General features: G+C 45.8%; 1 protein-coding gene across 1 annotated transcript in view; it reads left to right on the top strand.

Annotated features, from left to right (window-relative positions):
* The first annotated feature begins 9,519 nt into the window (after nt 1-9,519).
* Nucleotides 9,520-14,266, top strand: part of LOC138526753 (axin-related protein-like) — a 32,236-nt gene continuing 27,489 nt past the window's right edge. The window contains exon 1 of the mRNA XM_069637423.1: nt 9,520-10,104. The gene's annotated coding sequence lies outside the window, so the exon portion shown is untranslated. The remainder of the gene's footprint in view (nt 10,105-14,266) is intronic.

Here is a 14,266-nt window from a genome sequence, read left to right as displayed (position 1 = left end):
TGCTGTTTGGGGTAATCTCCTAGCAAGGTGGGTGAAGTGGATAAGTGCGGGTAGCTCCAGAGGCGGGCTATCTGTGTGCTCCTCAAGCTATCCGTATCAGCGTCCTGTACTAGTCCCTTTTTGGAATCGGATGTCTCCCTCGTGGCATGCGGCCTGCACACCCAATTCAAAGTCTACAGTTGCCTGTGAGATTGGTAAATCGCCTGAGAGCTAGCTCTGTGCTTGAGGACCGCACATAGCTCTTCTGGTCCCTGTTCAATGTGGGCACTCTCGCTACCCTGGCAATGCTTGAAGATTACACATTTTAATCAGTGTAGAAGGTGCTAGATGTTGAAATCGTTATCATTCTGATCCATTAAAACACAGTGGTGCCTGCTTCCTTGCTTGAACTAAGATGGCTTATTTTTGTTGGAAGGAGGCGATTTTCTAAAGAATTTCTCTGGGTGTAGAGGGGAAATAAGGCTAATGGATTCTCCATTTTTTTTCTCAGCTAGGGCCCCCAAAAAGTCCACTGCTTTCCCGTACTGGAAGCTATACAAAAAGGGGAGGAGGTAACCCTTTTTTAACATGAAAGGCAAGGTAATGGAGGTGGGCTGAGAATCGATGCATCTTTTGTGGAAAATCTGCCCATCATATCCGGACTTGTCCTCAACATCCTCCTCGAACGTCAGGAAACTACCCTGGTCGGCCATAACCCTGGGCAAATGGAAAAGTGGCCGGACTGCACTGCCCCTTTGCTTTCTCTCTACTAGTGTGCCCTACACCACATTCAAGGTTGCCTTTGAAATTCCTTCCCATGGGTCCTTGTCATGGTGGATTCATGGGCCGCTGAAAACAAGATAACCTATGCATACAAGAATAAGATGCCTATTGTAAAGAAGCCTGTTTGGCTTGACCCTAGCCTCTGGGCCAGTGATGGAACAAACTGCTCCCATCAGCACGACCATAAAGGAAGCATTTCTATTGACTTGAGTGCAGCCCCACATTTTAGGGTGATATTGGGTTGACCCTGGGCAAGTACCCACAAACCATGTATCGAGTGAGAGACTGGAGAAGTGGAATTCGGCTCCCAGTGTTGTTTCACACATCGCTTCTCTCAGGCATCCGTCCCATGTGAAGACATCCAGTGCCACTCTTTCTGCTGTTGTGCGTAACATAGGTTCCATATAGGCATCACAGCCTAAGAAAAATATTCGGACAGTGCCAATGTATTGGACAAGAAACGAGCAGAAGACCTTCTGCTGCATTGCCCCTATGATTGACCAATCAATCTGGTGGAAGGGGTTCCTATACCTTCTAGCTGATTATAGTCCCTTACTCACAAAGAAGACCAGGTGCTTCAAGAGTGCATCTCTTCTGCTCCCCGCTCAGGGTTCATCCGGCATTTACAGTTCCTTGCATCTTCTTCCTTGTTTATTTACCCCCCCCCCCAAAAAAAAGTGTGACCTATGCCCCAGTAGACTACAGAGCCATCAATAACATCACCAGAAAGATGTGGTAGCCAATCCCTTTGAAATCCATTCTAGAGAGCAGCTCTGGTCAGCCATTGTCTTCACCAAACTTGACCTGCAGGGAGAATACAATCTGGTTCGTATTAGATCAGGTGACAAATGGAAGATGGGTTTCTGTACCAAATATGGACTATATCAATATCTAGTCATGCCTCTCGATCTTTGTAGCGCCCCTGCTGTGTTCCAACACTTCATGAACAAGGTTGTTCACGACATTTTGGCTACTTTTGTCATCGTCTAATTGGATAACATATTGGGGTATTCTCCAACATTTCGTCAACGTGCCCATCACGTGCGAACCATCTTGCAGAAATTAAGAGGACACTCCTTATATGCCACATTAGAAAATGCCCCTTTCACACTAACCACGTCGAATTTCTTGGTTATAAATTGTCGGTTACGAATACAGTCTGTAGTTACGAATGAGTACGGTTCAGGCTGTATTTGGGCCGCAACCACTGACCACCGTTAAAGCATTACAATATTTTATTCAGATTCGACAACTTCTATATGCACTTCTTTAAAGGGTTTTCCTCCATCACACTCCCTCTGACTGTTCTAACCAGGAGAGCAGTGACTTTCGTTTGTAATACGGATGCAAAACAAGAATTTTACAACCTCAAACAAGTGTTCACCTTAACACCAGTGCTCCAACATCCTTACCCAGACCTGCCATTTATAGTTGTAACTGATGCCTATGCTCTTGGAGCAGTCGTATCCCAGCATTGCTCCACAACCAAACGCTTGCATTCAGTGTCCTATTATTCCTGGAAATTAACCTCAACAGAACTGTTGTACACAGTACCAGAAAATGAACTTCTGGCCACAAAGGCTGCCTTCCTGGAGTGGCACTGACACCATTTGGGGGCAAGACACGTGACCGTGTATACGGATCACCAAAACCTCCAGGCACTTACTAGCATGACACTTGCCAAAGCTAGACAAGCTCAATTGGCAACTTGCTTGTTCTCCATTCGATTTGGTGGTCAAATATCATCCCGGGGTAGAATACCAAAAAACAGATGTATTCTTACCATTGGTCTCTTACAATGGCAATACCCCTGTCTCCCTTGAACCTGTTTTGTCTACTGGCCTGTTCATCTGTACTTGCACCCCCACTTTGGAACTGCACAGCGAGATTTGCATATGGGTACAGACAAACACTAAAGAGCAAGAGCTGAATATCATCGTACAGGATGAGCTGCTATGTGTACAAAACCGGCTGTTTGTCCCTGATTTCGAGACCCAAAAGAAAGTCATGCAATTATCTCAAAACTCCCACGTTACCAGACACAGCAGACAACAAAGGATTCTACACCTCCTACGCGTTGGTGGTCCCATACGAGGAGGGATGTTATCTATGATATCCTGATGTGTTCCATCTGTGCTCAGAACTACCGAAAACCTGGAAAACTGATAGGGTCCCCTCAGTTAATGTCATTTCCCCACAAACCATTGCTTGTCATCACCATGGATTTTTTTTATAAAGCTTCCTACAGTACATGGAATAAACACCTTATGGGTGGTAGCAGATATGTTTTCTAAAATGGCCCCCATTGTTCCATGTAAAGGTTGTCCCTCTTCTGTCTCTCTTGTGGATCTTTTCCTGCAATGCCTCATCCGTTTGCCTGGATTACCCTCTATCATAATTAGCAGCAGGGGTACAAAATTCTCATAAGCTTCTGGAGAGCGCATGTGATGATGATCCAGTCCACCTCCACCTGTTTGCCTTGTCGCCCTGCTCCAATCAAAGTCATGTGGGGGTCCAGAATACCCCAGTTGCTGAGCATAGCATATTCCCAAGTGTCTAAAACATTGAAAGCATATTGGTACACATGAACCTGGTACATCTGACCTTCACCCATCAAGACCACACGTTTTGTATCTGCTTCTCCCATTGTCCTGCTAATATCATCACACTCATCTTTTTGCACCATCTTTTTCTTACAGATAACTGCAGGGAGGTTACAACAAGTGGCAGAAGGGCACTGCACAAGAACACTTACATTATATTATCATTTGCTTTCCCCTTCCTTCTTTACAATTGTGTTCTTTTTCTTCCCTTTTCTTCTCTCCCTTTCATCTTGCCTGCTAGTTTTTCATCATTTCTGTTTACCTTGATCCCTTCCTTTCGTTTTTCTTTGTGTCTTTCTCTTTCCCTGTTCTCCTTTCATTCTTTTGTTCCTTCTTTCTTCATTTTTTCCTTCTTTCCTTCAGTACTTCCGTTCTTCCACTTTTCATGTGTGAACAACATTCTCTGGTGTTACCTTTCTTTATTAGCAACTTGTAAATGTAGACAATCCACACAGATGAGTTTTTCTTCTGTACTTTTACAAACTTCCTACAGATAGGTTTCTGGCCTCAGTTTCTCTTGAGTGGCATTGATGCAGGAGTTAGTAGCACCTGCTGGTTTAGCAGATGCCCTACACCACCCCAAAAAATAGAACAAGCATTTGTCTAGCCGCTGCATCTGATTCCAGTTCAGAGGAGTGCTAAGACTTTGCAAGTAGTCATAGAAAAGGGACAATACGCATTTGCTCTGATCATGATATTTAGGGACAGGAAGCAAGGTTGATTTTATCTTTTGGAAAAAGATTGGCAAAGGCTTCAGTTCGATTTGTCAGACTTCATTATGCAGCATACAGCAGAAAATTGCAAAAGTTGGAAGAAAGTTCGATGTGACGGGTGTTATCAGTTGAAAGAAAAGTAAAGTATCAAAGAAAGAAGATCAGCAAAAGAAAAGGTCTATACCTGGAAAAAGCACCCCCAAGAGGACCATGATTGCATCTGCGCTGCCTTTAATGATTTCTACACCCTAAGAGTTATCTGTAATTTAATATAATGTAAAGCTACATTGTATCAGAAAGCAGTCAGGAGCACACAAATCTATTGTATTTTACACATTGCGTGGTGCTTAAAAAGAAATTAATTTGTTGGGTAATCTTAGTACTATTTTAACGTGTCTTACATTATAACTGCTAAGATATAAAAACACTATGGCCTCATTACGGGTTTGGTATAATTTCAGCGGGAAATCCAATTAATTATTGCCAGACTCGTTTATCGTTACTGCTACTCGGTCCTGTGGGCTTACCAGGGTGATTACTAGTGCTGAAATGCCACTGCGGTAATTCCACCAATGTTTTACTTTAAAGTGGATGATTTACCGCATGCAGGATGCTCGCGGTAAAACCTACACTTCAAGGTCAAACTCAGTATTCAGCTGAGCAGTAAAAATTGCGGTAATTCTGTAAATGCCAAAATAAAATGGCAGTAACGGAATTACTGCCACTTTTTTACTGCACTGTCGAGTTTGTAATGAGGCCCTGTGTTTTGTTATATTGGATGAATTTCATCATTACATTTTTTTTAAACGAGAACGAGGAAGAAATAAATGAGAAAAACGGAAAGAAGAAAAAGTGAGTAGGAAATAAAAAGGTGGATCAGTGGCAAGGAAAGATGGATAGATAAAAAATTGAGGTAAAAAAAGGAATGGAAATAGAAGAAGAAAAAATTAACTAAAGAAAGGAGAAAGAAAAATAAGGAAGTATAGGAAGAAGGAAGGACCTACATACTGAATCTTCTGGGGGGTGTATTTGCTGGTAATAGAAATCTCTGTCTTCCCACGTATTGTGGTGAGAAAACACAATTACAGAACAGGTGAGCATGACTAAATTGACCATATCATTCAAAACCAAATACCTAATCCTGACCTTTCTTTTCCCAGCCTAATGCTATCAGGTGCTTGAGGTCAATGTGTCCAAATGGAAAAAAACAAAAGACATTAACTGCAAAAACAACATTTGTATAATTAAAGCCCAGGACTGAGAAAGTGCCACCCCCAGCATAAATTACACATGTATGACTATGAACATCAACCGAAGTATACACAATTGAATGCACTGGATGCACATTCATACATCTAGAGAAGTGTCTGTGTGTCAGGGGCGGCTCATCCATAATATTCGACGAGCGCTGACCCTGCACGAATTCTGGATGAGCCAGCCCAGTGAAAACACCGAGTATCCCTCAGCTACGTGCTGCATCTGAGGGAGTACTCCTGGCTTCAGCTGTCAAAGGTGAACAGGGTTTCCCCTTTGACAGTTCGGGTTCCCCAACACGCATGACCAATGAGCCATGCAAGGAGGGGGGGGGGGATTTGCATCCACAGACATGCATGGCTGGGGAACTGCATGTCTGACTGAATGTGCTGAGGGGCTGCTACTGTTGCTCCCAGCACATTCTGACGGCCTGGGGATTTGTGCCCCGAGCACTCCAGCTCATCCGCCCATGTGCCGGAACCAGGGAACCAGGAAGTGCTCACTGCTTCCTGTTCATGCTGCATGGGAGCTGAAGGGCCTTTGTGTGAGTTTGTGTGAGGAGTAGAGTCTGGAGCGGTGCAGAAGGCGAGAAAACAATAAAGGTATGTGTGCATATTAGCATGTGTGAATGAGCAAGTGTATGGCGTATGGGTACATACGCAAACGAGCAACTGTATGAGTGTGCGTGTGACTGAACAAGGGTATGATGTATGGGCACGCGTGTCAATGAGCAAGTATATTTTTTAAGAGTATTTGTGTTAATGAGCAAGTAAATGCTGTGCATGTATATCGGTGTGCTTGCTTTTGTGCGGGGCCCAGGGGATGCTGATTTGGATGTGGAGGTGGATACCTAAATAGTTTTACTGTGGCATAGTACATTGGTATTGAGCACCAATGATAAAGCAAAGTAGACAGACCTACTTTGGTGCAACCAGTCTGGCCATATATTCTTACTGTGGCAATTTTTTTTTACTGGGCATCATTGGTAAAGAAAACATAATGATTGTGATTATGTGGCTAGACTGGCCTACTTTGGCACAGAAAGACTTGCTATGTTTTCTTACTGTGATATGCTCTTTTTTTTACTGGGCATCAAGAACAAAGCAAACATGAGGTGTGCCATTACGTGCCTAGATTGGCCTATGTTGGTGCATCCAATTGGACGTATTTCTCACTGTGGCATGACATATTTTTCTGGACATAAATGGTAAAGCCAATATGATGAGTTTTCTTATGTGGTCATAATGGCCTGTATTTGTGCAACCAGCCTGGACATGTTTTCTGATTGTGGCATGCCAATTTTACTGGCAAAGCAAGCAGGAGTATGATTTTATGTGGGGATACTGGTATATATTGGCAGAACCAGCATGGACATGTTTCATATTTAAATTGTTGGTGTTCTGAGCAAAGCAAATATCAGTGTGTTCTTATATGGGAACATTTGCATATAGTGGTGCAGCCAGACTGGAAATGTATGGGCACACGCAGAGCAAACCTATTTTTTTTTTACACTGCCATATATTGTGGGAAAGGTATCATGAAAATATGTTGGAAAATTCTCCTGTGCACTGTTGGTGACCTACATTTATTGGATTTTTTCATGAGTTACCCTGCAAAACCGACTGCAAACTGTGTGACCTTACTGTAACTATACTGTAATGTGTACCATTTAAACCTATTTTTATAATGTTTGGTTCAGGCCCTCTTGCGACACTATGTCGCTCAGCCAAATTTATAGGAATGCCTTTACGCCCCTTCAGTTAAAGAATTCACCAGCCGCCACTGTCGTATGTGGATTGCAATAGGACCACAGCTCTTGCGAAAGGGCGGATGATCCTTAAATGGAAAGCACCTCGTTCCACAGGTTGGGTGAAGAGCCCTGAATATATGGGGATAATTTATAAGTTTAATTAAAAGGGTGGATGCACTTGAAGAGAAGAGCTGTGGGTAAGAGGCAGAAGCTGAGATGGGAGGCAATGGTAAGACTCATGAGTGATGAATGAATCCAGCCTGGATGTTATAATAAGAGCTGGAACTCTACTTTTGTTCATCTAGTTGAAAAATGTGGATGTCAGGGTGGGAGGTGAGGGGACAGGTGTGTCTTTGGTGGGAAGAAGCATGTTTTATTAGTCCATGTTATGTTGAGCATAATGCTGCATTACACCTGTCTGCTCACTGGTCAAAACAACTAGCAGTGAGTATTAATTGGGAGGACGCCTCATGCAGGTAGGCGTAGAAGCAGTAACTCCATTCCGTCTGTTTCCATTTCATTCCCACTCTCCCCCTCCATTCCTTACCTATGTCTTAGCTCTTGCACTATCTGAAATGTTTCGTCAGGCCGAGTACGATAGTTAATTTCACATCTTTATTGTTCATCATCTTTATTGTTCATGGCCTCTAAGGATGTCATTGTATTTTCCATTGTTCCCTCCCTTGCCATGAGGCGTTTTGAAACACATTGTGTATAGGCGCTATATAAATAAACTATCATATCATGTATGCTTAGGGCATGAAAGGCATGGATGGTGAGGCGGCAACTATGATGATAGCCCTTCCCCGCCATAGACAGCTGACTGGACGAAATGATAGAGCTATCAAGTTGGCCAATGCCAGGCCACCCAATCACAATGTTTTCTTTGAAGTCTGGAATTTGTTTTTTTTGCATTGATAATGCTAAACTCGAAAAACGACAAGTCTCACGGTCATGGTACTCTCAGTTTTGCGTGACCTGCTACTAAGGAGAAAAAAGCTAGTGATGGCATTTTAAGCAGGTGTAATTAAGAGGTAACACGCTATATTGGCCACCTTAGCTAAACAAATACTGATACAAAGAAGTGGTCATGTTGGGCCAAACTTAAAATGTAAAAAGGTGACACCACAGGTCCCTGAATGCAAAGTGATACAGTTGCTTTGATTAGTGTCCAGGGCCCTTATGCATCCTCCGGGCCCTGACCTCCCACACCAATCGCCCCAGCTTCTGTCTATCCTTGGCACTTGCCTCAGCAGACCCTCGCCCTGGAGGCTCGCACTTACCATACATTGCACTTCACTCCAGCACTTAACCCGACTGCCCCCTCCCTTCCACACTTGCACGTTCTGAATACTGACAAGGCGTAGTAAGTTTGTCCTTTTTATCCCCTGCCACTGTATTTAATATGTCTATGTATTTAATGTGTTCCATTCCCATGTGCCCTCCATCATGCCCTGTGGGTGCTTTGAAACAGAATGTACTTACTGTATAAGCGCCTAACAAATGAACAATAAATAAATAAATAAATAAATAAATAAACAAAATGTCAGAAGGAAACAAAGGCATCACACGTGACAGGTAAGGCAGATTCCTTATCTCGATGGTGGCGGTTTACGATAAACGTATTTACTGGCAGGAAAGGGCGCTGCCACATGTTCATTCCACAGAGCATTCTCGCTCTTAATATTTGTTTCTAATTCATATAAAAAGGGTGTATTCATCATTTTACAATGGATCTTTTCGGGGCGACGTGGGAGGCATTTCAAGGAGTTCTGACCTGCAGCCTGCCGTGCTTTATTTGTTCATGCGGCTGAACTAGACTGCCTTAATCGCGAGATAAATTGCGTTGTCAAAGCCAGCATTGTGAGAGATTGCTTGGCCGTCAGGAAGACTCCGCGACGTTAGGGGAGACTCGCGGCTGCTTGGCTCTTGCCTCTGAACGAGGTTTGATTGCCATTTTACAGTGCGTGTTGTTTTTTCAAGGGGTGGGAACCCGACACAGGCAGCATGTCCCTCTTTGGGTCTTTTCCAGCCCTGGTGAGGGGTGGGGGTTGCTCTGACATGATCGCCCCCTCTGTGTCTCCCTGGCCGCGCTCCTAATGGCTCAGCGCCTCGCTTCCTCTCCAGCAGTAACAGGGTTAACGGCACGGCAACTTGAAAAGTCCCACATACCATTCACTTCCCCCTCCCTGCGCTCATTCCCCTCCCCCAGCACTTCAAGGGTTACAAATGATTGAAGGGCCCCCCTTTGAAGATGGGATGAAAGGAATAGCGTCCCAGCGACTCTCAGCTCTGATTGGCCAGGCTAGCTTCAAAGGCTTCTTTTTTTCTTTAACCAGAGGGGGTGGGGCAGGAGGGGGCAGCCTGGCTCCAAGAAAGGAATTCAGAAACCGCAGGTCCTGGCAGAGAGGTAGTGAGCCGCTAGTCCCTCCACGACCCCGCAAGGCACCCCCCTGCCCACTATTACACAGGAGAGATTCAGAGTGTGGGATCAGCCAAGGGGGTCCCCTGTTTCTCCCCTGCTTGCCCTTCCTCCCCCTTCCACAGTCTGCCCGATTGCATCTCCCCTGCCAGGACTCAGCCCTGCAGGCTGTTCGCTGATGTTTCATTAAAGCCATAACACCCCTTTGTTCTTCTGGCTTTGTCCCCCAGGGGGAGTGAAGAAAAAAAAAGGCTTTTTGGTTTTGATTAAAAAAGTTCAGAGAGAGGAGGAGGAGGAAGAAAGCATTTTGAAGTCCTCCCCACTTCAGTTTCAAGGAAGGTGGAGAGGAGGCTGCAGGAAAGGTTCGGAGTTTCCTCTTTCCCCCCTTTTTGAGCCCCACTCGCCCGGCTCACTCTCCACCCCCCTGGATCATGGCTTGGCTGCAGGCTGGGAGAAGACCCTCTGGATTGTTTGGGGTCTCTGGGCCATGAGAGGGTTGCCCTGACGGGGTGCTTCCCTCCTTTTCTGAGGCTGGATTGGGAAAGAAAAAGAGAGACGGAAAAACAGGGAACGTAGGAGCGAAACACCGCGAGGAACAAGGTAAGACTCCCACCCGGTACGCTAGCTCTTCCTTCCACCTTCTACCGTGCCCCTGCTTATAGTCGACCCCTTTACTCCACCCGGCGCCGATCCCAGCACCCTTCCCTCGGGCCCCGCACCACCTTCCCTGCTCTGTCCTGCCACCCTACCTTATGCCCCATCGCCAATGTACCCGAGTGTTTCAATTTAGCTCCTCCGAGTTCACACATTTGTTATATCTGAAGTACCCCAAGTGTGCGTACACAGTCGCCGACTCACTTGCTCTGCTCACCCATATCAATGCATGTTACTGTGGAAAAAGTACGGACTCGGAATTTACCCGCAGTGCCCTAAACCTTCTACGTGTTTATTTGCAGCGGGGAGTGCTTGTAACTTTTACAATGGTTTCCGGGCGCTTTGCTCCATTGCAGCGGGGAGACATATGGTTATATTTAGCAGCGTGCAGTGTGACAATGCTGAGCACAAGAGGGGCAAAGCTTTGACTTCAGGTTTGGGCGAGTCAGATTGTTTTACGGTTTGATGGGGAACACTTCAGGGTGGTTTTCCTAGAGTCCTAAATACTGCATAGGAGGCAACATGCACTGGTTTTACGATCGGCTGCCGTTGTGTTAATGGTTATTAAATACATGTGTTGATACTACGTTAGCTCTCGAAGCAATGTAATGTCGCAGGGTATGGGGAAGCATGTGTAGCAGCATTGTTACTTTGCAGTATTGCTATATTATGTACATGTGGGAACTACTGTAAGTGTGCATTACAGTAACTCGTGCCAATGCGTGCATCTGGGGAGTGCTAATCTTTGAACGTAGGAGCCCGTGTGTCTTTCTCTTCCCAATAATACTTGTTTGTATGCATCCGTGTTCCAATCCCGGCAACCCACTAAGGCAACATTTGTGTGTACCTTAGAAAATGGGGCCTTTGCTTGTTCCTCGATTCCATTATCGACCCAGAAAAAGAAGTTCTTTGAAACGGGCACATTAACAATGTACTAAAACGTTACTTTTGCACTTCTGCTGTTAGAAAAAAAAACAGTTTTACTTGTTTTTCTATAGTAACTCGTGCCAATGCGTGCATCTGGGGAGTGCTAATCTTTGAACGTAGGCGCCCGTGTGTCTTTCTCTTCCCATTAATACTTTTTTGTATGCATCTGTGTTCCAATCCCGGCAACCCACTAAGGCAACATTTGTGTGTACCTTAGAAAATGGGGCCTTTGCTTGTTCCTCGATTCCATTATCGGCCCAGAAAAAGAAGTTCTTTGAAACGGGCACATTAACAATGTACTAAAACGTTACTTTTGCACTTCTGCTGTTAGAAAAAAAAACAGTTTTACTTGTTTTTCTATTTAAAATGTACAGTAGGAGTCAGGCATGGGTGGCTGAAAAGAGGTGTATTTATTTGAAGATTTAAAGCCCCGGCCCTTAAATTGAAACACGCATTTGGTAGGCCAATAGGCGGTGTGTTCCCCGCCATTATTCGAACCGTCGCCCTACAGTTTGCAGTCTGATTTTTGCTGCATGTACTTTTGCATGTGGATGATGGGCGTTTTTGAATGACAGCAGTTGGATGCCGCTTGACACAAAAGGCGGTGTACGTGCCGGGAGGCTCATTCATTTGCCCGCATACCTACATTTTCTTTAAACACATTCCCTACATCGGTAATCTTTTCCCGGAAGAGTTTCTTGTCAAGGACTTGGGTACTTGTGGAAAATCAGGAGTTATTATCCACAGCTGCTTGGTACTGATGATTTTATCAATGAAAGGATGAGCAAGAGTCGATCCTGTCAGGATTTGAACCGGTGACCTGCATGCAATATGGACCGACGTCGTCTGCAACACGCACGACACACCTCTGGACTTGCAAGCGACTACCCATAGGCCTATCCGGGCACTGGGCCCCGCAACCCCAAGCTGTCTTGAAAAGACCCATTTTGTGTCACCGCCGGGCCATCTCGCTGCTTGCCCCTCTGCATTCTTTCACTTTGTTGATCAATGGTGCGAGGTGATTTCCTATGCGTGCCGCCAATCCTGTGGAGGCCCATATGGTCATCTAAGTTTCCCCGTTAGCTGAAACTGCAACATGTAATGATGGGCAATTCGTGGCCTCGAAGCCACACCACCTTCCCGTCCAGAGCACTTTTTATCCACGGCGGAACATGGGACCGTGTGTGCTAGGAGGGCGACCGCGTTTCTAAGAGCAAGGCTGCAGTGTAAAGGCCCTTTATAATGTTCTTCAGGCAGGGCAGCACTATTCTAGGATGCTCCCATTTTGTGACCAGATCAGAGAACTCTAGAATCGCACAATTTTGTTAAAGCCTGAGTTAAGAGCACCCCCCACCCCCTCTCGGAATTCCAAAACTGCCACAGCTACTTACAAGAAGGAGAGGCCCAGGCCCTTCCATGTGGGCCTGTAGCAACCGCCAGAATAGAATGGGGGGCAACGGTGGGTCTCAGGCCTTTGAGAGCTGCCGAAAACCGGTCTTCAAGCTGTGCTCATTATAGGCCTTTGCTTACAAGCATGGCCAGACACCCGCCACCTACCCTGTCACGGTTACCGAACAGACTTGAACGTCATTACGGAACACATTTTTCCAGATTGCCCCCCCTCCACTTTCCGCTGTGGTAGGCTCCAGCGTAAACGTATCCTGGCAGCTCGGAGCTGTGTTGTGGCAGTGCCCCCTCTCCTCCGTGCCGGTGACGTCACTACGCACGACGGCAGGAGAGGGCCCTCTCATAGAGCGACAAGCGCACGAGGGAGGCTGCTCGGCAGCAGCAGTTCGCAGTAGCTGCAAAGTTAAGCTTCTCAGCTGCACTCAGTTACAATTCCTGCGGGGGCTAAGAGCTACAGCCTCACCTACGTTATTAGAGTGGGTGCTTTGCCTATCCATGGAGTGCCCTGTACTCCCGAAATGTGGCACACAACAGTCCAGCCGTGCCCTCATAAGAGTAAAGGCGTGTGCTTCTGCAGCCTGTATGAAGGGTTGCTTATTGCAAAGCCCGTGCGGTGGCTTCAGATGCAGTGTCGCGTTCACCGCAAGGGGTTGGGTGTTGTCGCCTCTGGTGACGGGCACCAGTGCATTGATCTGGAGGGTGTGGTGCACAGTGTGCTGAGAGCCCTTTGACCAGATCGCCCGGGCCTTTGATTGATGGTGGGAGTTGCTTCCAGAAGCGATGGGGACACGCATGCCATGGTAACGGGACTCGTCCTTTTGTCAGCAGCTTGCAGTAGGGTACGTGTTCCACAGTTGTGTTGACCAGGCTGAGAGGCCTGGCCCTCCACAGCTGTCAAAGGTCTGCACTTTTGTAAGGTATTCATCCGGCGTATTAATAAACCCTGTAGGGTGCTGGCCTTCGCCTGGTGGTAACCACGCTGCACTCATTTTGGCAGTCAAGAAAACCGGTTTCCAGGGAGGGAATGATTTATGTCATCAAGGGGCGAAGAGACAGACTCTGGGTCTTCTGACAGGCAATGTGTGATCGATAAACAAGTTTACACTTGTTTACACTGCTGTTAAGGTAGGTCAAAAAAGTATTGACAAAGCTGAAAACAATTTCTATATTTTTCGCATCAATCAAACTTGGGGGCATTATAATCGTACGGCGTGTAACACACTTTATTTAATCATACTTTAAAGGTTTGACGTCAGAGTAGATGGGTGTACTAATTACGTTAGGATACATGCTCAATAGAGGGGGTGACAATGACCCCAAATTATGCCTTAACCATGTTTGGAATTATATCAACGATTCTAAAAACCACAGGCTCAGTCTATTGTAGTAGGAGGATTCGCGTGAAGGAGACTGAACTCTTCGCCCAGGTCTAGCTCGTCTAGATTGAGGTTTTGTTGTGTATCGTTTCCGATTTGATTGTAAACTCTTAGGGCCCAATCTACAAACACAAATTCAATGGGACTTTCACATGTTAAAACATTTTTGTCAATCAGGCTCAGTCTGCTCAGTGTTGGGCCTTTCGGGTGATGGAGGGCTCTGCATGCCTTATGTTGTGACATGCGGTTAGGCTTTCTGTCGCATTGTGTACTGTCTGGCTGTTGTCACCCAAGAGTGTTTGCATTTTCTGTTCGTCGTTTACTTTTGTGAAGTTTGAGCGAGCCTCCCAAGTTCTTTTAAAGGCTTCACATTTGGTTCAGTGAAGGAGGAAGTGGGT

This window comes from Ambystoma mexicanum, chromosome 1q, assembly GCF_040938575.1.
Source record: "Ambystoma mexicanum isolate Mex_15411 chromosome 1q, UKY_AmexF1_1, whole genome shotgun sequence".
Lineage (NCBI taxonomy): Eukaryota > Metazoa > Chordata > Amphibia > Caudata > Ambystomatidae > Ambystoma > Ambystoma mexicanum.
This window is presented reverse-complemented; position numbering and strand designations above follow the sequence as displayed.